General features: G+C 49.6%; 1 long non-coding RNA gene and 1 pseudogene across 2 annotated transcripts; both read right to left on the bottom strand.

Annotated features, from left to right (window-relative positions):
- Positions 1-9,554: 9,554 nt before the first annotated feature.
- On the bottom strand, positions 9,555-15,284 carry LOC148525154 (uncharacterized). Of its 2 annotated transcripts, none has more exons than XR_015878309.1 (4): positions 15,207-15,284; positions 11,054-11,149; positions 10,323-10,390; positions 9,555-9,705 (listed from the first exon to the last, which is right to left on the bottom strand). It is a non-coding gene; the product is annotated as an uncharacterized LOC148525154 (long non-coding RNA). The 2 variants fall into 2 exon arrangements; XR_015878310.1 differs by lacking the exon at positions 15,207-15,284 and adding an exon at positions 11,690-11,775.
- An 852-nt stretch (positions 15,285-16,136) lies between these two features.
- Positions 16,137-17,836, bottom strand: LOC148525153 (uncharacterized; annotated as a pseudogene).
- Positions 17,837-23,300: the final 5,464 nt, after the last annotated feature.

The raw sequence follows: 23,300 nt of genomic DNA, 5'->3' as shown, positions 1-23,300 counted from the left end.
GTCGCGATGGTCTTGACAATCGCGACCATCGGACTTGCGACGGAGACCCTGCGGTAGGGTCTCCCTGCCACAAGCCCTGGAGTGATTTTGGCTCTATTAGAGCCAAAATCACTCCCACTGACATCACTAGTGATGTCAGTGGGGCTGGCTTCAGACGGTAGGCGTTCCCATGGGAACGCCTCCGTCTGGCAGGCACGCCCCCGGCACGCCCACCAAATGTTGATGTCGATGTCGATGTTGATTGACAGCACGCCCCCTTTGGTGCGAGACCCGGAGCGATGGAAAGCCCGTCGCTTCCCGCGTCTCGCGCATGCGCACGACGGAGCTCCCTCCGTCGTGCGCATGCGCAGTGGGGAACATCGACCCGCTTGTGAGCGTACTGACGCTCACGAGCGGGTCTGAATGACCCCCATAATCCGGAAGTGGAAAGAACATCATTTCACCATAAAACGGCCACGACCAGGTGCTCCTTGCAAGATTTCTGACAAAGGAGTGAAAATAATTATCAGAAGAGTTGTCCAAAAGCCAAGGACCACTTGTGGAGAGGTTTAGAAAGACCTGGAATTAGCAGGTACATTTGTTTCAAAGTAAACAGTAAGTAATGCACTCAACCGCCATGGCCTGTATGCATGCACACCACGTAAGACTCCATTGCGGAAGAAAAAGCATGTTGAGGCTCATTTAAAGTTTGCTGCACAACATTTGGACAAGCCTGTGAAATACTGAGACGAAAATTAAACTCTTTGGATGCCATAATACACACCATGTTTGGAGAATTGGCACTGCACATCACCCCACAAACATCATACCAACAGTGAAGTTTGGAGGTGGGAACATCATGGTGTGGGGCTGGTTTTCAGCATACGGTACTGGCATATTTCATATAACTGAAGGAAAGATGAATGGAAAAATGTACCAAGACATTCTTGATAAAAATGTGCTGCCATCTACCAGGATGCTGAAGATGAAACGAGGGTGACATTTCAGCAAGACAATGATTCCAAACACACAGCCAAACACACTCTCAATCGGTATTAGAGAAAGAAAATACAGCTGATAGAATGGCCAAACCAATCACCTGACTAGAATGCAATTGATAATCTATGGAAAGAACTAAAGATCAGAGGCCCTCATTCAGAGCCGTACGCTCTGAGCAGAGCGCACGCTCTGAATGAGGGCCGCCCTCCATGAAAATGGAGCGTCCTCCTGGACACTCGTATAGCTGTGGGTCACCACCCACAGGCTATATGAGCGTGCAGTTTGATGGCCGTGATGGTCTTGACCATCGCGACCATCGAAACTGCGTACAAAAGCCTGTGGTTGAGTTTTTCAACCACAAGGCTCGGAGTGATTTTGGCTCTATCAGAGCCAAAATCACTCCCACTGACATCACTAGTGATGTCAGTGGGCCGGCAGGGAGGCACGCCCCCGGCACGCCCACCAAAGGGGGCGTGCTGTCAGTCAACATCGACAGCACGCCCCCTTTGAAGAGACACTACGAGCGAAGGAAAATCCCTCGCTCGTCGCATCTGGCACATGCGCACGACGGAGCTCCCTCCGTCGTGCGCATGCTCAGTGCAGAACATCGACCCACTTGCGAGCAGACAGCCGCTCGCGAGTGGGTCTGAATCAGGCCCAGAGTTCATAGAAGAGGTCCATGGAACCTTCAAACTTTGAAGACTGTTTGTGTGGAAGAATAGGCCAAAATCAGACCTGAGTTATGTATGCGACTAGTTTCTCCATACAGGAGGCGTCTTGAAGCTGTCATTATAGTACCAACATTATTTAATAAATTGCTATTTATTTGTGATTCCTGCAGTATAAATCATTTTGACAGCCTGTGCCGCCCTACTTATTTCTCTATTACCTGTATCGCATTAATGTTGTACAGATACCTTATTGGGGTTAGCTGCTTCCTGTGTGTACTTTTACAGACCACTCTTAAAGCACCTTTCTTCATTTCCTTCTTTTTGATATTTTGCAAATTATGTTTTACTTTTCGGGAGAGTTTTAGAGACATTTCTATTGTGTGCCATAGTTGAGATTGTAGTTGACACTATGGGCCATATTCAATTAGGCTGCGAAAAGCCGTTATCGGCGATAATTTATCGCCGATGACATCATTTTCACAGTTTTTGCACTTTTCCCCACATTCATTTTCAAAGACTTTTCGCAGGTGTGAAAAGTCTTAGTCAAAAACTGGGGATAACTTTGTGGCGATAAAAAGTGCAGAATTGGGGTTTTGGGGTGCAGACTTAAAAATAGTACCCTGCACCCCTTGGAATGTCCCCTAAAAGTAATCTGTGTTAAAAAAATTAAAAAGTACCATAGGATACCCCAAAAAAGTGGTTTCTTTTTTGGGGGGGCAAAAAAAAAAGTTGGGTACAAACTTATAAATTAGCAAAATAGACTCATGGGGGTCCCAAAGTATGTGGCAGGTGTTATTTTGGTTACGGTTGGTTGCAGCAGGTGGAATTAAAAATATGCGTGCAACCATTTTCATGTACCCCAAATTTGATGGGACTAGTTATTTAAAAAAAAAAAAATTAAGCTAACTGCTATTCTTCACCACTTTTTAGAAGGCGCATTAAAGCACCTGCAGAGACCATTTAAAAACCCTAAATACCTTTAGCAGGGCTTTTCGGGGGTACCCATAGTTATACCCCATGTTAGTGCATCTTTTGGGGGGTGACAGGCTGATTTCCCCAAAAGTGACAGGACTTTTCACTACTTACCTTTCCGCTGGGTCCCGCCTTTGCCGATTCCAATATGGGGATACGCAGGCATGTGCCTGATACTTTATCCCCAACAAAAGCTCCGATGATGGTGAAAAGTCCGACAATGGACTTTTCGTCTCTAATTGAATATGGCCCTATGGGGTATAAACACTAAAGTATGGGTTTTTAGAAATGTAGATGTTGCCCACAGCAACCAATCAGATTCTACTTTTATCTTATTGGAGGTGCTAGATAAATATAGAAAGTGATTGGTTGCTATGGGCAACATATCTACTTTTAAAAACCCGCATTTTAGTAAATATACCCCTAAGAAGAAAGAGTAGCTGGAGTCACATGATCAAGGGCTAATGCTTCCAGATCAGGATAGGAGAATGAAGAAAATGGGAAAAGAAGTTGTTAGAGTGAGTTGATGAAAGCTATGGGAACTGAGATGATGCTTAGTTGAGTTAGAGTGTGTAGTTAGTATACCCTATCACATTCTCTCCCCGCTTTCATTCTAAAAAATATGAGATATGGTAAGAACTTACCCTTGTTATCTCTATTTCTACGAAGTCCATAGGGTTCCACAGGATACCTTGGGGTATAGGTGTGACGTCAGTCGCAGGGCACCAAAGAGTTAAGCTTTCAGCCTCCCAGGATGCACTAGATCCCCCTCCTATACCCCGCCCCCGAGCCAAGGCATCTCAGTTAGTTACCAAGCCATAGGCCGGAGGAGGAGAAGGAAGAGAGAGAACAAAGATCTGGACACATACAAGAATCACATTCTCACCAGAGGGAGACGGAAAACCGGTGACCAGAGCAAAGCCCATCTGCAGCACAGGTGCGACAGGGCGGGAGTCCTGTGGAACCCTGTGGACTTCGTAGAAATAGAGATAACAAGGGTAAGTTCTTACCATATCTCATATTTTCTACTTCAGGGTCCATAGGGTATCCACAGAATACCTTGGGGATGTCCCAAAGCAGTATCCTTTAAGGGTGGGGACGCTCCTGTGCAGAAAGGAGAATCCGCCGCCCGAAGGAAGCATCCTGAGAGGCGAAGGTGTCAAACCTGTAATACCTCACGAAGGTATGGACAGAGGACCACGTAGCAGCCTTGCAGATCTGGACTGCAGAGGCACCACGTCGAGCTGCCCACGAAGGACCCACAGACCTAGTGGAATGAGCCTTCAGAGAAGGAGGAACCGGTAGGCCTTAATGAAGATAAGCTTCAGAAATAGCCATACGGATCCAGGCTGCCAAAGTTTGCTTTGAAGCAGGCCAACCCTTTTTACGGAAGCCATAGAGGACAAACAAAGCGTCCGACTTCCTAAACAAAGAAGTGCGGTCAACATAAGTCCTTAAGGCCCGCACAACATCCAAAGAGGCCTCACCCACAGAAAGACCCGGTGAGTTAAAGGCCGGAACAACGATTTCCTCGTTAACATGAAACTGGGAAACAACTTTGGGAAGAAACTCGGGCCGAGTGCGGAGTACTGCCCTGCTCCCATGAAAAACCAAGAAAGGGGGTCTACAAGAAAGAGCCCCTAACTCAGAAACACGTCTGGCCGAAGCAATAGCCAGAAGGAAAACAGTCTTAGCTGTTAGCCATTTAAGATCCACTGATCCCAGTGGTTCAAACGGCGGTCCTTGGAGAGCCCTCAGGACCACAGCCAAATCCCACGGCGCCACAGGTGGAACAAAGGGCGGCTGAATGCGGACAACACCTTGCATAAAGGTGCGCACATCCGGGATTGTAGCAATCCTACGGTGAAACCAGACAGACAGGGCCGAAACCTGTACCTTCAAAGAAGCAAGGCGAAGCCCATGATCTAGTCCCGCTTGCAGGAAGGCGAGAATCCGAGACAGACGAAACTCCCGCGGTGCATAACCTCTCGGTCGACACCACTGGAAGAACGTATGCCACACGCGATGGTATATCCTCGCGGAAGACGGTTTCCGAGCTTGCAACATGGTACGCACCACAGAGCTGGAAAACCCCCGGGACCTCGGCATGGCCGTCTCAACAGCCACGCCGTCAAAGACAGCCGAGTCAGGTCCGGGTGACGACAAGGACCCTGAGACAGGAGGTCCGGTCGTAGCGGCAACCGCAGAGGACTGTCCACGGACAGACCCTGAAGGTCTGAGAACCAGTGCCGTCTGGGCCACGCGGGAGCTATCAACAGGAGCGTCCCTCCTTCCTGTTTAAATTTCCGGATTACCCGTGGAAGAAGGGAGACCGGAGGGAACAGGTATGCGAACCGGAACGTCCACCGGATGGACAGAGCATCCACCAGAGATGCCCCTTCATCTCTTGTGCGAGACCCGTACACCGGCAACTTGTTGTTGTGCCGGTACGCCATGAGGTCTATCTCTGGAAGACCCCATCTGTCCACCAGTAGTTGAAAAACGTCCGGGTGCAGGGACCATTCCCCCGGATGAACGTCCTGGCGACTTAGAAAGTCCGCCTCCCAATTGAGCACTCCCGGGATGAAGACCGCTGATATGGCCGGAAGATTGCGCTCCGCCCAAACAAGGATCCGAGACACCTCTACGAGAGCCGCCCGGCTTCGGGTTCCTCCTTGCCTGTTTATGTAGGCCACGGTGGTAGCGTTGTCCGACTGGACCTGTACCGGGTGACCCTGGAGAAACCGATGTGCCTGCTGGAGAGCATTGAAGACCGCACAGAGTTCCAAGATATTGATTGGAAGCTCCGCTTCTGTCGGCGTCCACCTGCCCTGGAACAGATGTGGACCCGAAACTGCTCCCCAGCCCCGAAGACTGGCGTCCGTTGTCAACAGGACCCAATTTGGAACCCAGAACGGACGTCCCTCGCTGAGGTGGGTCATCTGTAACCACCAAGCAAGGGACAGGCGAACCTCCGGGGTGAACACAATCGTCTGGGACTTCAGAGACTGAGGCAGCCCATTCCACTTTGACAGGATCAGGTGCTGCAGAGGTCTGGAGTGAAACTGGGCATATTCCACCATGTCGAACACCGACACCATGGAGCCCAGTAACCTCATCGCCGAGTGTAGAGACACCCGGCGGCTGTTCAGACAACTGCGCACCCTTGACTGTAAAGCAGAGATCTTTTCCTCCGTCACGAAGATCTTTTGCTGTCCCGAGTCCAATAAGGCTCCAAGATGCAGAATCCTCCGAGACGGGATTAGAGTGGACTTCTGCCAGTTGATTAGCCAGCCGTGCCGTTGCAGCAGGGCAATGGTCAGGTCCAAGTGGCGTAACAGGAGCTCTGGAGATCCCGCCACCAATAACAGGTCGTCCAAGTACGGCAACATGCGGACTCCCTGCAGCCGCAGAGAAGCCGCCATGACCGCCATCACCTTGGTGAAAACACGTGGTGCTGTCGCCAGGCCAAAAGGTAACGCCCGAAACTGGAAGTGGTCGCTGCGGATTGCAAACCTGAGGAACTGTTGATGGCGCAAAAGAATAGGGACATGCAGGTAAGCGTCCTGTATGTCCAATGACACCATGTAGTCCCCAGGTTCCAGCGCCAGAATGATGGACCGTAGGGTCTCCATCCGAAACTTCGGTACCCGCAAAGACTTGTTGAGTGCTTTGAGGTTGAGAATCTGACGAAAGGACCCATTGGGTTTCTGTACCAAAAAAAGATTTGGGTAGAAACCCTGGCCCCTCTGGGAGAATGGAACAGGCACTATAACTCCAGCCTGGAGCATAGTGTGCAATACCTTCCGCAGCTCCGTAGCCTTGTTCCGGTCTGATGGTAGACCCGTGGTGAAGAATCGAGCCGGGGGTCTGTGCCGGAAGGAGAGGGCGTACCCGTGGGAGACCGCCTCCAGAACCCAAGTGTTTGTCGTAGTGACCGACCAACACTGGGCGAACTGCAGCAGGCGGCCTCCCACCCTGGGATCCCCCAAAGGGAGGCCTGGACCGTCAGGCCGCAGGCTTGTCATCTGGCTTGGGGGCCGGACGTCTGGTACTCCATGCCTGCTTCCGGGGCTTGACCGATTTCCTAGGGCCAGCCTGACGAGGAAACGACTGTGGTTTGGGCCTGCCCTGGGCCCTAGATGACCGAAAGGACGATGGTCCAGAACCAGAAGGAGCAGCGGCCGATGGGAGACAAGCCGATTTGGCTGCCGCCAGCGTGGCCACAATCTTATCCAGATCCGGACCGAAGAGAACTTCTCCGGTAAACGGCAACGCTTCCAGACCCTTCTTGGAATCTGCGTCCGCCTTCCAGGATCGCAGCCACAAGGTGCGACGAGCAGCTACCGCTGCTGAAGAAATTCTAGACACCAGAGTACTAATGTCTAGAGCCGCCTCGTTGATGTAGGTGGCCGAATCACGGAGATTGCCAATCAACTCCGCCTGTTCGGCCGGACAGTTGGAATCAAAAGAAGCCTCTAATGAATCCGCCCAGCGCTCCATCGCTCTGGCAACCCAGCAAATGGCCATAGCCGGCCGTGTTGCCCCCCCGCAAGGGAATAAGCGGACTTCAGGCAGATTTCCACCTTGCGGTCCATAGCATCATTAAGGGAGGACATGGATGGCATCGGCAATGTGGCACTACGGACAAGACGGGTCACGTGAGAATCCACCTGTGGAGGGGATTCCCACTTAGCAAAATAATTATCCGCGAACGGATAAGCCACCGCCAGGCGTCTCTGCGGCTGGTATCTTTTGCCAGGCTGTTTCCACGCCTCCTCTAAATGGTCCACCAACTGACCCGAAAGAGGAAAGACTGTGGCATCGCCCTTCACGTCTTTGAAAAAGGCATACTTAGACTTAGCCGCTGGGGGAACTTCGTCCTCAATCACCAAGGCTGTGCGGACCGCCCGAATACGTCCAGGAATATATACTTTGGGCTTAGCATCAGCGTCCTTAGTATGGAGAGGTTCCTGATCGTAAGGATCCAGAATCTCCCCATCATCAGACGTCCCTTCGTCATTTTCATAAGGAGCGGACAGAGACGCCACCAGCCGTTTATGAGGCCGCATCACAGACTCCCCTTGCAACACATCCGACAAGTGCTGTACAGAACTCGTCAGGGAGTTAACCCACGCTGGCTCCTGAGAAACCGGGAGCGGGGAAATAGGGAGACTGTGGGGTACCACCAATTGTCGTGGGAAACCCTGCATGGGTGACGACACCACAGACTGCTGGGACAAACCCATCGGAGTAAACGCGGGCTGTGGAGCTAACTGGCCCACTAAAGCTGTTAGCGCCTGAGCGAAACAAGCCCAGGGCGGCTCCTGTACCGGTGCTGTAACCGTAAGAGGCCGCGCCATGGACAAACACTGCCGGCAAAGGCCCTCCGTGCTACCCTCCCCCTCCGCTAACGGTACTTTACACGTGGTACACTATAGCCGGAGGGGAAAATCACTTTCAGACATGATGGCACCACGTATGTGACCCCTCTCACCAATTATATATTAAATAGGCGAGAGACCACCCTGCAGCACCGCACCGCAAGGGCTTAGCAGAAAGAACAGGGACAGTAATAAAGCTGACAGTCTTGAGAGAAGAAAAGTTACAGGCAGCAGCGCTAGCACAGTCACACACAATGCAAAGAAAATCAATTCCTGCACTAACAGCGCTGATCACTCAACTACACAGACACAGGGCCTGGTAGGACACAGCGCTGCATACACAGACCTGACCACAGCGGAGGAGAGGTATGCGGGGGGACCCAGACCACGATGCTTCCAATGCAGGCTTCCAGCAGCGTTCACCATGCTTCTGAAAAGATGGCCGCCGAGGAGCAGAGAGAAGGCTGGCCTGGGGGAGGAGCGCTGACACAGGGCCAGTCAGCACAGTGCAGAGAGGGCTGTGTGCAGCGGGGGAGGCGCCGGCTGTGAGACAGGGAAGGCGCGCTCCCCTGGCATGCATTTAACCCCTGGGATGCCGCAGCGCTACCGCTCTGCTGCGGTCCGCTGTCCCAGGGGGTAGTGGAAGCGCAGGTTGGTCGCCTGGCTCCACGCTGCAGCCAGTCCCCAGGGAGCCCCCTGCCTGGGGACTTAGGACCATGTGATCAGCGGGGACCCACCGCTTACCTCTGTCCCCCTTGAATCCGGCCATGGTCCGGAACATCTGGGGTCACCGCTAGCTGTGACCCCAGATGCCCACCAGCATCCCCGGATCAGTACCGGCGTTCTGGTACCGGCGGGGTGTAGGGAAGACAGCATGGACGTCAGGACTGACTGTCCATGCTGTTCATCCAGATGTGCAGCCACAGCTGCATGAAGAAAAAGCTTCAGGGGCTCTTCTAGCCCCCACTCCAACAGGTGCACCCGACTCCGGCCGGGCACCAAACTAAACTGAGATGCCTTGGCTCGGGGGCGGGGTATAGGAGGGGGACCTAGTGCATCCTGGGAGGCTGAAAGCTTAACTCTTTGGTGCCCTGCGACTGACGTCACACCTATACCCCAAGGTATCCTGTGGATACCCTATGGACCCTGAAGTAGAAAATTTACTTTGAAACCTTCCTCTTTATTACAGCCAACCCTAATCCTCCCTGTACTACTCACACTGGTACATCCTTATCACAATCCCCTCTCTGAGCCACACTAGCTCCTCTTGTTCTTCTCGGTCCATTTATACCCTACAGGTTATTAGTTCCCTCAGGGTTCTCTCTTCCCTTTGTTTCACATCTGCAGTTATTTTAGTCTTTTTGTATGAATGTATCTTTATGTATGCATGTGTTGTATGTATACCACCCTGTTTTCCCCACTGTCCACAGCTGCAGAGCACCAACCACAATAGTACAAATAGTATTAGAACGAATAATTAACAACATTTAAATGTTAGCTTAAAAAAAAACCTATAGGCAGGAAAATGTATATTTATTATTTTGCTTCTCAATCATTTCATTATTGGTCTTTGCCTTTGTCCATAAAGTGAACTTTCATTTTTTGTCTTATAATGATATTTTTATCGCTGCTCTCCTCTTTTTTTATCTCCAGATGGTTCCCCTACTCATCGTCCACATCACTTTCTTCATACTCCATTTCTTCATTATTAAAACAGAAAATAGAAACAGTTAGTAATGGATAATAAGCAGCCCACAATTAGTTATTTAGGGGTCTATTTATCAATCTAGCCACAAAAGAAATATAATGTACAGTATTTGTCTATGTGTTGCATTAATAGGATAACGGGAACCCACTTCTATTTGTAAATAGTAATCAGTATTAATATGTACTGGTAAAATGAGACCTTGGGCGGGATGCATGACACATCGCATCCCACCACCCTTCCCATGCATGCCGGCATTAGCACTGCCAATATGCATAACAAACACCGCAAAGGACCACTCTCTTGGTAAGAGCAGCCCTTTGTGATGGAGGGACTTCCTCCATCACAAAGCCCCTCTGGCGTCCATCTGCACATGCACAGATGAGCATTGCTCACATATGCACAGTGGGCATTGCAGGGTTAGCTCAGTCCGTCGTACAGAAGTACACAAGAGGAACGCTCAAGCTGATATTTGCATAGTTTGCACTTGTGAATCTGTGAGAAATGGCAGCTGTGCATGAACTGTGTGCTCTCTGTATCAGGCCCTGAGATTGGGGCTGGTGTCTGTCCTGTGGTCTTTACTTTATACTTAATTAATCTAGTTATTGTTACCTGGTGTGGTGTCAGAGCCGGACTCTATGTCCCTGTATGGCATTCTCTCCAGTCTGCTTTGCATACAACTGCAAAATAATGAGATGTGCTCAGTGGCAGAACACAGAAAGGAACCATGGGGTCTCCCCATCTTATATGATTTCAATACCAATATATAGAGTAACATTATATAATAGGGCAGCCTATTGTATTACAGTATAGCACAGCCACACAGGGCAGCAAATGATATCACAGTACAATATAGCAAAGCAGGTTTAAAGCGGCCCATACACGGGGCGATTTTACACACGATATGCACGATTTTCATCGATCGCAACGATCAGTCGTGCATATCGTGTGTGTTTTGGCATGATGTACAACGGCGATGCATGTCCCCACCGTCGTACATCGGCATCGTAGATCTTATGGAAAAACCATAAGATCTGCAATCCATCATGCTATTAAATAGGTAAACGAAGCATCTTGTCAGATGCATCGTTTACCATTCAAATCGCACCATGTATGGGCCGCTTAACTGTGTTGTACTTTTCATTTTACATTCCCTACAAACGAGGGTTTAGGATAAAATGGATACAAGTTATTTTTACTTATTTGGCTTTATTAATATATCACATCTCTGTCTATTAGTGTATCAATAAAATAATAATTATATTGGGAAATAATTTAATAATAATATGTGTTTTATCTAGAGATATCAACTGTTACATTATTTGTACATGATAGTAACTTACCTGAAGTAAATGGATAAAACCAATAATATCACAACAAATGTTATGAGGACAGTGATGTAAACTGCTGCTATTCCCTCCATTGGAGATTATGGGCAACTATGCAAGAAACAAACAGGTTAGGTGAATAAACTCCATTTGTAGCCATGTCACACTTATCAATCCCTTTTATATATAACAATTATAAGAGCAAAAGAGCTGCTTCCGTAACATGAGAAGTGTTGTTGATATATGTAATAAGTAAAATAAGACATCATGGTACACCTTGTGTAATCTCTGAGCTAACACTGTTGGCCTACTAGCTATATATGGGATCCAGCAGGGGTGGTTAAAGAGAGGAGGGGGCCGTGTGAGGTCATTTATGTATTATTTTATCATATAACTAACCCCTAGACACAAGTGAGCCATCATCCCAAAAACAAACACCACCCTAATTCTTTTCTCACACAATATATTCAATATTATATCACTCAGTGTATTACTGTATACCTGTGTAAGCTTTTGTTATATTGTATAGTAAGTTATCTACAATGTACTTTGTATCCTGATATCTGCTGGTGTATGCATGTGTCTGTGGCTCTATTTTGCCAAATATAATGATTTATTTCTGCTTAGTAAATAATTATAATGACCACTTACCTACAGTTGTCTGAATTGCTTCTCCTTTGTCAATTTCAAAATATTAAAAAATGTCGCTAAAAAGAACAACCTGAATATACGTCTCACCCCACTGAATACTACCTTTCAAAAGACTGAAACTGATGACGTCTGTGACATCACCCTGGGCCACAGCTCCATTATGACAGGTCACATGATGTAATTATGATAACTAGGAAGTGGCTAGGACCTTACTTGAAAAAATTCATGCAGTGTTTAGAAATTCCTGTAAAAGTGTCCGCCAACACCTCTTTCATGTCTTATGCCGGGTACACACCTGAACAAAATCGACTCAATTTGGCCAAATCAGAACAATAAATCTGGCATATCATGCAGTGTGTATGCCCGATTTGTGCGCTCCCTCGCTCACATGCGGTATCGTGTGATTGGCTGTGCAGCGCGGCCAATCACACGATATCGCATGTGAGGCTGTACATATTAATGAAGGATGGAACAGTGGGCTCGATTCAGACCCGCTTGCTAGATGCGTTTGTACGCAGCGAAAGTCGCAAATCCGCAATCGCAAGGCCATAGCACGCCCACTATGTTTTAGCGTGCGATTGCTCTGTGTATGCAGACGCACACCAGCCTGTCTTAAGACGCCCACTATCCCACGTCATGTCCAGGAAGTGTATGCAACCATCGGTAACATCAAGTACCATCGGAAGCGATCGCAGCACTTATGGCTGACCATGTACAGTGAGGAGCGGAGCAGTTTCCACGGCGGCGTGCCTTCTAAATAGACAGCACACGGCGCTGCCTGTGCTTGCCCGCAATCTGAGACCACCGTGGCGGCGCTGGCATCATTATGGCCACTCACCCTCCCACCCACTGCCTCCAGAGTCTCATAATGCCAGTCCGGCACACTCTGTGTGGTATGTGTTGCTACACACAGCAACACATACACACAATAACACATACCTGCTAACTCATGCACTGTACAAACACAATAACACATACTTACACATATTTACATAGTACACAAACATACTTACACTACTGATGCAGCAGATGCTGCAGCTTGCTAATGGGGGCACCTTCATCATTAGGTCCCCTCGTGATGTGATGCCGCGATTAGCTGGTGATATGGGGTGGGGCTTGTTGTATAGGCCCCACCCCTTCTGCCAATGTCAGTGGGATACGTTCCGTCAGTGGCGGATTTCTATGTACTGCATGAGCTAGAGCGGAGGCTGAGGAATCCGGGGGCTGTCAGTGGGATGCAGGAGATGCTGGCGCCAGGCTCCATTTCTCAATAAAGTTCGGAACTGTGTCCCCTCACTTGTCTCCCTCAGATGCAGCCCTGACAGAGCACTGGTGCATGCACTAGTGCTGCTGGCAGTAGAGTTAGCATAGCCTGGACAGCAAGACTGGGGCCGGCACTCTAGGCAGTTGGCTAATGGTAATGCCGGACCTGCCTTCCCCTTTCCCTACTCCTAACTGTAACCCTCCCTCCCCGATGCCTAAACCTAATCTCTCCCTTAGTGTCTAAACCTAACATCCCCCTCCTTGCACCCTCTCCCTAACCTCCCTCCTCTACCCCTAACTCGCCCCCTTTAGTGCCTAAACTAAATCCCCCTCACAGCCTAAACCTAACCCTCTCCCCTAGTGCCTAACCCAAATTGCAGGCGCCAGCATTCTGAGTGTCGGCATCCCAACAGCTGGGATTTCAACTACCTTCCAGATATATATATATATATATATCTACATACAGATAAAAGATATCCAGTACCCGACACTCCTCAGTAATTGTTCAAACAAATGCTCCGGTGCCCTCCTAGGGTGTTATATAGCCCATATATATATTTCCATTGAAGGCAGCACTGAAAAGACTGTTTTAAGGTGCTGTAAAAAGTTTATTAAAGGATTTTTTACAGCACTTTAAAACAGCCTCCTGAGTGCCGCCTTCAATGGAAATATACGTATGATATGTATATATATATATATATATATATATATATACACATACACACACACACAGTGTTCTCCTATATGCTCTATTTCTCAAGTGTAAGTTTGATGCTGCCGAAAATTATGCTGCACTATCTTTAATATATAAATGTTTTTGCAAGTATTTTGCAAGTATTGGCCACATCAAAGTGCTGGGTGGCGTCAGACTGGAGGGCAGAGCAGATCACTCCTGCAGTATAAAAGGAATGGCGTAGTTGCCGGCAGTAAGAGCTGCTTGTGGAACACAGTGATGAGAATGGGCTGCCTTTATAATGTGTTTGTTAATGGGGGTACTTCAGTTTGGCCAGCACTTCCATCTGTGTCCAGCCAGTGTGTTGTTTATTACAGGGCCTTTTGCTAAGTCAGCAACTGGAGCAGTATCCGGCCAGGTAATTAGTCCATATAGCAAGTGGGGCTGGCTATCTGGGGGTGTTTAAATTAATTTATTGCATACCTCCCAACTTTTGTGCGCCACAGAGAGGGAAAGGAGTGGGGCCTGTTGGAAATGGGGCGGAGCCTTGTGGAAACCCCCGTTTGTCATTATAGTGGGCGTGCCCAGCACTCTCCCAGGAGCCCCCAGGATCTCCATACACTCACCTTCTGCACACCCGGAGCGCGCACAGCGTAGGTGCGTGCAGTGTTCCTATCCTCACCGTCCCTGTAACTCCCCCTCAGTGTTCGCCATCCTCACCCTCCCTGTAACTCCACGTCAGTGTCCGTATCCTTATCTTCCATATAACTCCCCCACAGTGTCCATATCATCACCCTCCCTGTAACTCCCCGTCAGTGTCCCTATCTTCACCCTCCCTGTAACTCCCCCTCAGTGTTCCTACCCTCAACCTCCCTGTAACTCCTCCACATTGTCCCTACCCTCAACCTCCTTGTAAATTCCTCTGTGTCCAATTCTCACCCTCCCTGTAAGTCCCCCTCAGTGTCCCTACCCTCAACCTCCTCGTAACTCTCTGTGTACCAATCCTCACCCTCCCTGTAACTCCCCATCAGTGTGCCTATCCTCACCCTTCCTGTAACTCCCCCTCAGTGTCCCTATCTTCACTCTCCCTGTAACTCCCCCTCAGTGTCCCTATCCTCACCCTCCCTGTAACTCCCCCTCAGTGTCCCTATCCTCACCCTTCCTGTAACTCCCTGTCAGTGTCCCTATCCTCACTGCTCTGCCTTCACCCTCTTTGTAATTTCCCCTCATGAGGACACGCCCCAACAGTCAGACACACCCCCAGATACAGTTCCAAACTTCCAAGGTTGCATAAGTTCTGGTAATGGGTTGGAACTGGGACCACCCATTACCAAATGTCTAGTTTCGCCTATGCATGTCACATGTACTATAACGCTACGTCTTAATTATGCATGCCTCTGAAACGGCGTTGAGATGCTCAGGCACGCCTATGTTCGCATCACCACTCCCCTGTTTTCATGGACCATTCCCTGTCACCACCCACAAACGGCTTGTCCTGTCACTCTAGCTAGCGAGTTGTCTATGTGTAAGAGGTGTGCGGTGCGGTGCCTGCTGCCATGCAGGTGTACTCCCGTATCTTACCTTGTATCGCACCCTCTCACCTTCAGGCTGTATGTTGAACAGACGGTCCTGGAACTCCAAGCTGAACACGGACATGATGACCTAGGAGGAAGGACATGACGTGAGAACCATCCTTCCTCACGTCGACCGCCACGCCCTACCGGACCGAGGAAAAGATTGGGGTTTTAAGTGAAGATCATCACTGGCACTTTTGGACTCAGATCCCGAGTTTTCACCAATAGGTACTCGCGCACCAGGTGAGGACTCGACTTTGCACCGGGATGCAAGGACCACTGTCCACCCAGAAGAAAGAAAGACAGAAAGGAACAGACAGTGAGAGATAGTACACACAGATATTACCCACCGTGTCCACTCTTGCTCTTGGGGCCTGATTCAGACCCGCTCGTGAGCGCACAACGCTCGCAAGTGGGTCGATGGCCTGGCAGTGCGCACGCGCGGTGTGTGCGAGCCCTGTAGCAAATTAATTTTCACTCACTGCGGAACTCACTACAAGACGGGGCGGCTGTCAATTGTGATTGACAGTTCTCCCCGTTTTGTAGGCGTGCAGCGGGGGTGGCTGTACAAACGGAGGCGTTCCTGAAGGAACGCCTGCCGTTTGTGGGCGGCCCTACTGACATCACCAGTGATGTCAGTAGTGAACTTCCTGCTCTATTAGAGCAGGAAGTTCACTGGGGCTTGCGGTGGACGAGACCCTACCACAAGGGTCTCGTCGCTAGCCCAATGGTCACCCACAGCTTAGCGAGTGGCCTAGAGGCCGGTGAAAAAACAAACTAAATGTTTGCCCCGCACAGAACAACAATCACAGACGGTAATCACACAAGCGTAAAACCACGATGCTGTCCCCTTAAATGTCTTTTTCCTGCCTAACTAGAGCTGGCCAGCTCCTTTTCTCGGTGACTAGGATATGTTCGAGGGCCCAGCTGGGACCGACTATAACCCCGGCTCTGGGCTCTCCGTCTTCGTACCTCCTGTCTTCAGTCTGCGGATCCTCTGTGGGAGTGGCAACTCGAAAGTGCCACTCACGATGGGCCACCAGGGGGAATTTCCATCTGTGGATGCTGCAGCCACCCACTCTTCTGCCAACTCGTCTAGGGCATCTTCACTGTCTTCAGGGTGTAGCACTAACCACCACCTAGCAGTGGATTCCTACGGGGCATTCTCTTCCTCCCGGGTATCTGCCGACATTTTCATCATGTCCTCGTGGGGCATCAATGGTCCTGTATCCTCTTCGGGAACCGGTCCTCCCACGGCATCACAATCATCTCCTTCCTCGTCCGTACAGCCCATCACTCCTGGCAGATCATCATGCTCCAGGACTTTCTCCTCCTCTTCACAGAGGGCAATCGCATGCGAGCACAGCTCCAGTAGATCCTGCCATTTGCACTCCTGGGCACTCACTTTGCCTGGGTCTTCATCCACCTTCTCTTGCTGTGATGAACTGTCTTTAATAATAGCCGATGTCTCCCATGAGTCTGGACTTTTCTCCACAGACTCCTGCACCAGGTGACAATCTCTTTCCTCAGCATACTCCATCTCTTCTACTGGCATCTCCAGGTGTCCAGGATTCTCCTGTTCCACCTTATACCCAGGTCGCAGACTCTTCCAGCATGGGGAGATCCTGGACTTCTTTGCCACTGGGTCTTCGCGCTCTTCCTTATAGCGCGGCATCTTCACCTCCCAGTCATCCACATCTGTCCTCTGCAGGCAAGGAGTCTTCTCCACTGCAACTACTTCGGGGCATAACAGTGCCACTGCATCTTCCTAGGGACACTTATGGGCCAAGTGTCCCTGCTGCCGACGCTTCTGGCATTGGGGTGCTGTTGCCACCTTCTTCAATTGGCATATTCCATCGCCATCTCCTTCACAAAGGCATCTCTACTCTTCAGCTCCTGCTCAGGAACAATGGGCACCTGCGACTGTACTTCCAGCAGGCTCTTCCGCTCCACTTCTCTGGCTTCTTCTAGCTATTTCTGGGCTCAGCCATCAAAGATCATCCGGTCTTCATCCCACGGACAATCTTGAAGCTCATGTCCCTTCTCCTTACAGAGCTCACACACTGGCTCTTCGGCCACCTTGTGCCAGAGTTCTTTGCATTTCCCCACCTGACGCGACACAGAAGATATCTCTTCCTTCTTCTGCTCTTTCATCCAGGGACAATCCGGGAGCTCATATTCATGATTTCCACATCCTTCACACCAGAATTCTTCATTCTCCTGGTGCCACTCTTCATCACGTGTACATCTATTATGCTCATGCCCGTAGGTTCCACAGAGCATACACCAGGGTCCCCTCTTCACCGGGTTCTTCTGACCACATCTTTGAACCATTTGTAGGACCATCTGTGTGAGCTCCAACGGGGACATTTCTTGGTCTTCTGTCACCATAACCTCACGCCAGGGACATTCACTGGCATAATGTCCCAGTCGCAGACACGTCTTGCAGGGGGTCACAGTGGCTTTCTTGTGCCCCTTCTCCCAGCGCTCTTCCTTGCAGTGCTGTATTGACCGCTGCATTATCTTCATGATGTCTTCTCCCAACACCGTGACCCAGTCACTCTCGTCCTCACACATCAGGGGATGGTTCCGCTCCGGAGCTGTCCGTAAGGGGGTCCTATAGGTGGTGTTCCACATCGTATCCGCTGTCCATGATCCTGCCAGACTATGCCAAATGTAAGAGGTGTGTGGTGCGGTGCCTGCTGCCATGCAGGTGTACTCCCGATCTTACCTCGCATCACACCCTCTCAGCTTCAGGCCTTATGTTGAACAGACGGTCCTAAAACTCCAAGTTGGACACGAACACAATGATCTAGGAGGAAGGAAATTACGTGACCGTCATGCCCCTACCGTCCGTGGAAAAGATTTGGGTTTTAAGTGAAGATCATCACTGTGACTTTTGGCCTCAGATCCTGAGTTTTCACCTATAGGTACTCGCGCACCAGGTAAAGATTCGACCTTGCACTGGAATGCAAGGACCACTGTCCGCCCAGAAGGAAAAAAAACAGAAAGGAACTAACAGACAGCGAGAGATAGTACACACAGACATTTCTCACCGTGTCTACTCTTGCTCTTTGACCGGTCACTTGCCTACAGGTCCCTGTAAGGAGATACACACCACAGCCGTGCAGGGCCTAAATCTGTGTCAAGCTACTACACATACTATGACAATATCACCCTCAACCTACAGTGTGAGTAGTGCGGCATGTATAACAATAAACAACTAAATGTTTGCCCCACACAGAACAACAATCACAGACGGTAATCACACAAGAGTAAAACCACGGTGCTGTCCCCTTAAATGTCTGTTTCCTGCCTTACTAGAGCTAACCAGCTCCTCTTCTTGGTGACTGGGAAATACTTATTATCTTAGTGGGAGCCTGACAGCTCTCCACGGGGATTCTTGGAGGGTGAGAGTCGCACAACTGCTCACACCTCTATGCATTTGCACAGGGGGCTACCTACTTGCTATACAAGTGGTCTGGGCCTATTGCCCAGAACCACTCTAAATGGGCTATCGGCTCAGGCTTTGTGCCTGTAACTGCGGAGCACAGGAGGGACTTGGGCCTACTGCCCAGAGTCCACTTTTTAGGTTGCCGGCTCAGGCCTATGGGCCTGCCTAATGGTGGGGCTCAGGTAGAGGCCTGGGCCTAATGCCCGGTGCCACTTTATACTGGGCTCAGGCATATGGGCCTACTATGGGGCTTCAACGAATTGGGCCTAGTTTACTCCTGAATGTGTGGCCTGGTTGATGGCCACGGGCCTAGGGCCCGCCTATCACTTTGATTAGTGACCTGGGTCTACTGGCACCCAATATCTCTATAGGGCCTAATGCCCGCTTAAAGCACTCGGGCCTTGTGCCCACCTATATGCCCACAGGCCTATTGCCTGAGTGTGCCTCAAGGGCCTAGTTCTCAACAACCCTGGTGGTCTAGGGAGGGGTTAATACTGGTGGCCCAAGGTCGCCTACCAGTACGTTGGGAGAAGCTGCAGTGAGGAGCTTTGTTAGCTCTTTTGCTTCCCACCACTGCAGCACTTATCCGGTCCTCAACTTCCTTCTTCTGCCGCTGGCCCGTCCTGGCCAGTGGCGCCGCCTCCTCTTCTCCGCATCCAGCCGACCCCTTCTGTCTTCACTCTTGTTCAGGGCGTCTTCTGGCCTCTTCCGCGGCCGTCGGACTTGTTGCAGCGACGATCCTGTTCTTCGGGAGGTCTTGTCTCCTCCCCCTCCGCCGCCGGACTGCCTCAGCCCGCTCAGCGGCGTCTAATACAAGACGCCGCGAGTGGGCAGGGCTATGATGCGGCAAGCCGTGATTGGCATTTGCCTCCTATTGGCTGCAGAGCCAAACACCCGCCACTGTAACCAGGCTGCCGGGCCGCGGGCTACAGTATGCCTGCTCCCGGAGCCAAGTATGGACCGCAGCGCCCGATGCTTGACTGGCATTGGGAACAGATACTCTGTCCCAGCGCCGGCTACCCACCACCTCTGCTTACCCAGCGCTGGGAACAAACACACTATCCCAGCACCGGCCGCCGATGTGTCCCACAAGGGACACATCGCTTCTTGTTGTGCCGATGCTGGGATCAGCCACTTGATCCCAGCATGGCTTTTCACATTTGTGCAGCGATCTAATGCTTCCCGATCGCATGGACTAGTTCGCGCATGCGCACTGCGATGCATGTGCATGCGCAGATTGCAAAAATCGGCTGGCTGCATGCGAACACAGCCTAGCGAACGGGTCTGAATCGGGCCCAGCGATCGTTCCCTCATTCATTAAATTTTTTAAGTATGTACCAGCAATCATGCGGTACATACAATTGCAGGTTGTTTAGGTGTGTACCCACCCTTACCCTTTACACATTTACGCTTCCACCATTGAAGGTTCTTTATTCCAATATTATTTAACCAGAATATTTCTCATGCAGTTGGCACAAGAGAGATGTTGATGACATTCTGCTTTCCCATAAAATCAGACTGGGAAGACATGGCAAGTAGACATGACATTGGAAACTGCCCACATAGTATATTGTAGCACACACCACTGTGCATATCAAGACAAGATTTTTGAAAAATTCTTACAAATATAGGAACTAAGGGCCTGATTCAGACTCGGTCGCTATCTGCGTACACTCGCTAGATGCGTATGCAAATTTTTCCTGGTGACGCCACGGGAAGCGATCGCTCGCCAAGGCATAAGCACACCCACCATGTCTTAGCGAGCTGCCACTTTGTGTATGATTATTATTATTATCATCCTTTATTTATATGGCACCACAAGTGTTCCGCAGCGCCTTACGTAGTACATAGAACTAACAAGTGAACAAGAAACAAGTAACTTACAGTACATTACAGTGCAGGACAAGGACACAATTTATATACATTGCTGCAATAGCAGTTAGACACTCACAATAAGCAGCAGGGAGTTGGCAGTCATGTGTTAGGTGCCCTAATGGGGAGAAAAGAGTCGAAGAAAATGTCAAAGAGAAGCACATGAGGGAAGAGGTCCCTGCTCATGAGAGCTTACATTCTAAATATGGCCAATCGCACAGGCAGAGCCGCCCACCAGCACACGTCATCTCCAGGAAGTGTATTAAAACATTGGTACATCGAGCACCATCGTATGTGAATGCAGTGCTTGAGGTAGCTTTACCCTACCGCAAGCATTGTGAGGAAATCAGTGTAAAAAAATGGCAAGTGACGTGTACTATGACGCTGCCTGTTAATTATGCATGCCTCTAAAACGGCGTTGAAACACCCAGGCACACCTGCGTTCGCATCTCCAACCACCCATTATTAGTGTCCTCCCCGTTACTCATTACCCTGGGCTGCCTTTGCTGGGCGAGCGAGTGGTATGCGATCGCAGTGAGTAGTTCGCGCATGCGCAAAATGAAGCGTGCGTATGCGCGTATGCAGAACATTGGGCCGCTTGCGAGCGCACGCATATAGCGAACAGGTCTGAATCAGGCCCTAAGACTTAATTAATGTGTTGCTTCCTCTGTAGAAAATCCATTATAATGAGGAGTGATTGAACTATGGGCCTGATTCAGAGCCGCTCGTAAGCGGCAGTACGCTCGTTCCGAGCGATGTTCGCCCATCTGCGCATGGTTTTTAATACGCATGCGCAAACCAGTCAGTGCGGCTGAAAATCATTTGTTCGCTATATAGCGAATGCCTGCTATTTTGAATGACATGAGGAGGCGTATGTGGGTGGTAACAGGGGAAGGTGCTTGAAAACGGGGAGTGGAGATCAGAACGCAGGCGTGCTTAAAGGTCAAAACGAGCGTTTTATGGGTGTGCATAATTAATACAGCAGCATCACTAACCACGTCACTGGGTTATTTTATAGCCAGAACTGCTCGCAAATTTGTGGTAGCAAAAACCAACCACAAGAATAGCGAGCAGTTCATATGCTGGTCGATGTACTCGATTAATCTAATAAATAACGGACATGACGTAGGATGCGAGCGGCCAGGGGGCGTATTTTTCAAAAAAACGACTGCAAGTTTGGTTCGCTCGTTCAGACCTAGAGGCGTGAACAGACCGCAAAGAGCGAACGGTTCATTTGAATAGCCACCCCTATTTTATGGACGAGCGAGCGCTAATTGCATCCGGCTCTGAATCAGGCCCTATGACCTTACTAGCAAGAAAAACGATTTCAAAGGAAAGTGAACTAAACAAGTCACTGATAGCCGAAGGGGCAGAAATCCTGGGCAGAAGAGGATACATTTTACATCCATAGAAATATATCTACAAATTGCCAGTCACTGCATCGTGGGCTCCTCTGGCAGTGAAAGGAATAAAGCTTTTAGCACATTCTCTGTGATATACACTGGTGTCCTCCCTATGAAAACATCAAACAGAACTTTCCGTCCTCTCAGCTCTTCAACTTCAACCTGACAAATGTCCCAGGATAAACATCTTCCAAACGATTCCCAACAGCAGGCTGCTGTGACATCACTGCTGCCACGTGTCTCTGTACTGGCAGGGGCCATCAGGGAGAGCTTCACTGCTTCTGGCATTGGTAGGAATTAGGATCAGGTGAAGAGCACCACTGACAGAGCTGCTGTTTGTCTGCACCCTTGCAGATTGATTGGGTGAAAGGGGATGCCTCCAGTAACAGATTCCAGGATCATTACTCACCAAGGCATAAAGCACTCAGCTACCTGACATGAAAGGCCCTTGGCCAAGAAGATTATTTGTATCTGTCTCATGGAAATGTATACATGTAAAAAGATTATTATTAGCAAAGCAGTAATTTCACACTCACAGCAGGGCTGAGATTATAACACAGTTGGAGGGCATGTCCTACAACTCAGCCGAGTCTGTACCTCCTGCTGGGGTCTGTGAGGGGGTCAAAGAGATCTCACGGGTTCCCCATTGCTACCATTCCTCTGTCTAGTGGCAACATGCACAAGATGATAAATACAGTTTGTACCTTACACTAAAACATCATCTGGTATCAGGGAGGTGTGATTCTAGCCCAAAGGAATGGCATTACTCAGGAGCTGAGCACTATTGATTTATTGTCCTCTGTCCTGCAATTGGATTTTTGTTAACTTTTTGATAAATGTGCCCACATACCAGGGTGAGCCTGCACACAGCTTTAATAAATGGGAGGTGAGAGAGGAATATTACCTAGAGTGTATCAATATAGAACGGCTGCTTGTTACATCTGGATCAGAAGCTGCAGGGGTGGAGTGGTAAATCACAGAGATGTTACAGAGACTTACTTCAGTTTAATTCCCCCTCCCTTACATGCTGACACATTGAGCTCCAGCCTGTTCTCACATGGAGATGTTTTCCTGAGTGCGATAGATAATGAAGTTAGAGAGGAGGTGCTGCCTCTGAGCTCTGTGACATCTCCAATACCATCACAAATTACTGCCACCGTAATGCATGATTAATCCAGTACATAATGCTGCAAGTTAGGGAAGGTTTTCATAAATCGTTGCCAGGATTTAATATGGAATGTTAACAAGGAAGTGTAGATTCCTGACAGCAGCCAGTAGGGATGTGTTTTGCCAGCCCCCCCATGTCTCCTTTTCTCTACAATAATAGGTGTCTCTCAAATTTAGGACAATTTGTTCCATTAACTAATGCACA

The sequence above is a fragment of the Taudactylus pleione genome, unplaced genomic scaffold, assembly GCF_031769625.1.
Source record: "Taudactylus pleione unplaced genomic scaffold, aTauple2 ptg000111l, whole genome shotgun sequence".
NCBI lineage: Eukaryota > Metazoa > Chordata > Amphibia > Anura > Myobatrachidae > Taudactylus > Taudactylus pleione.
Note: the sequence above shows the minus strand (reverse complement) of the source record. Positions and strands in the feature narration are given on the sequence as shown.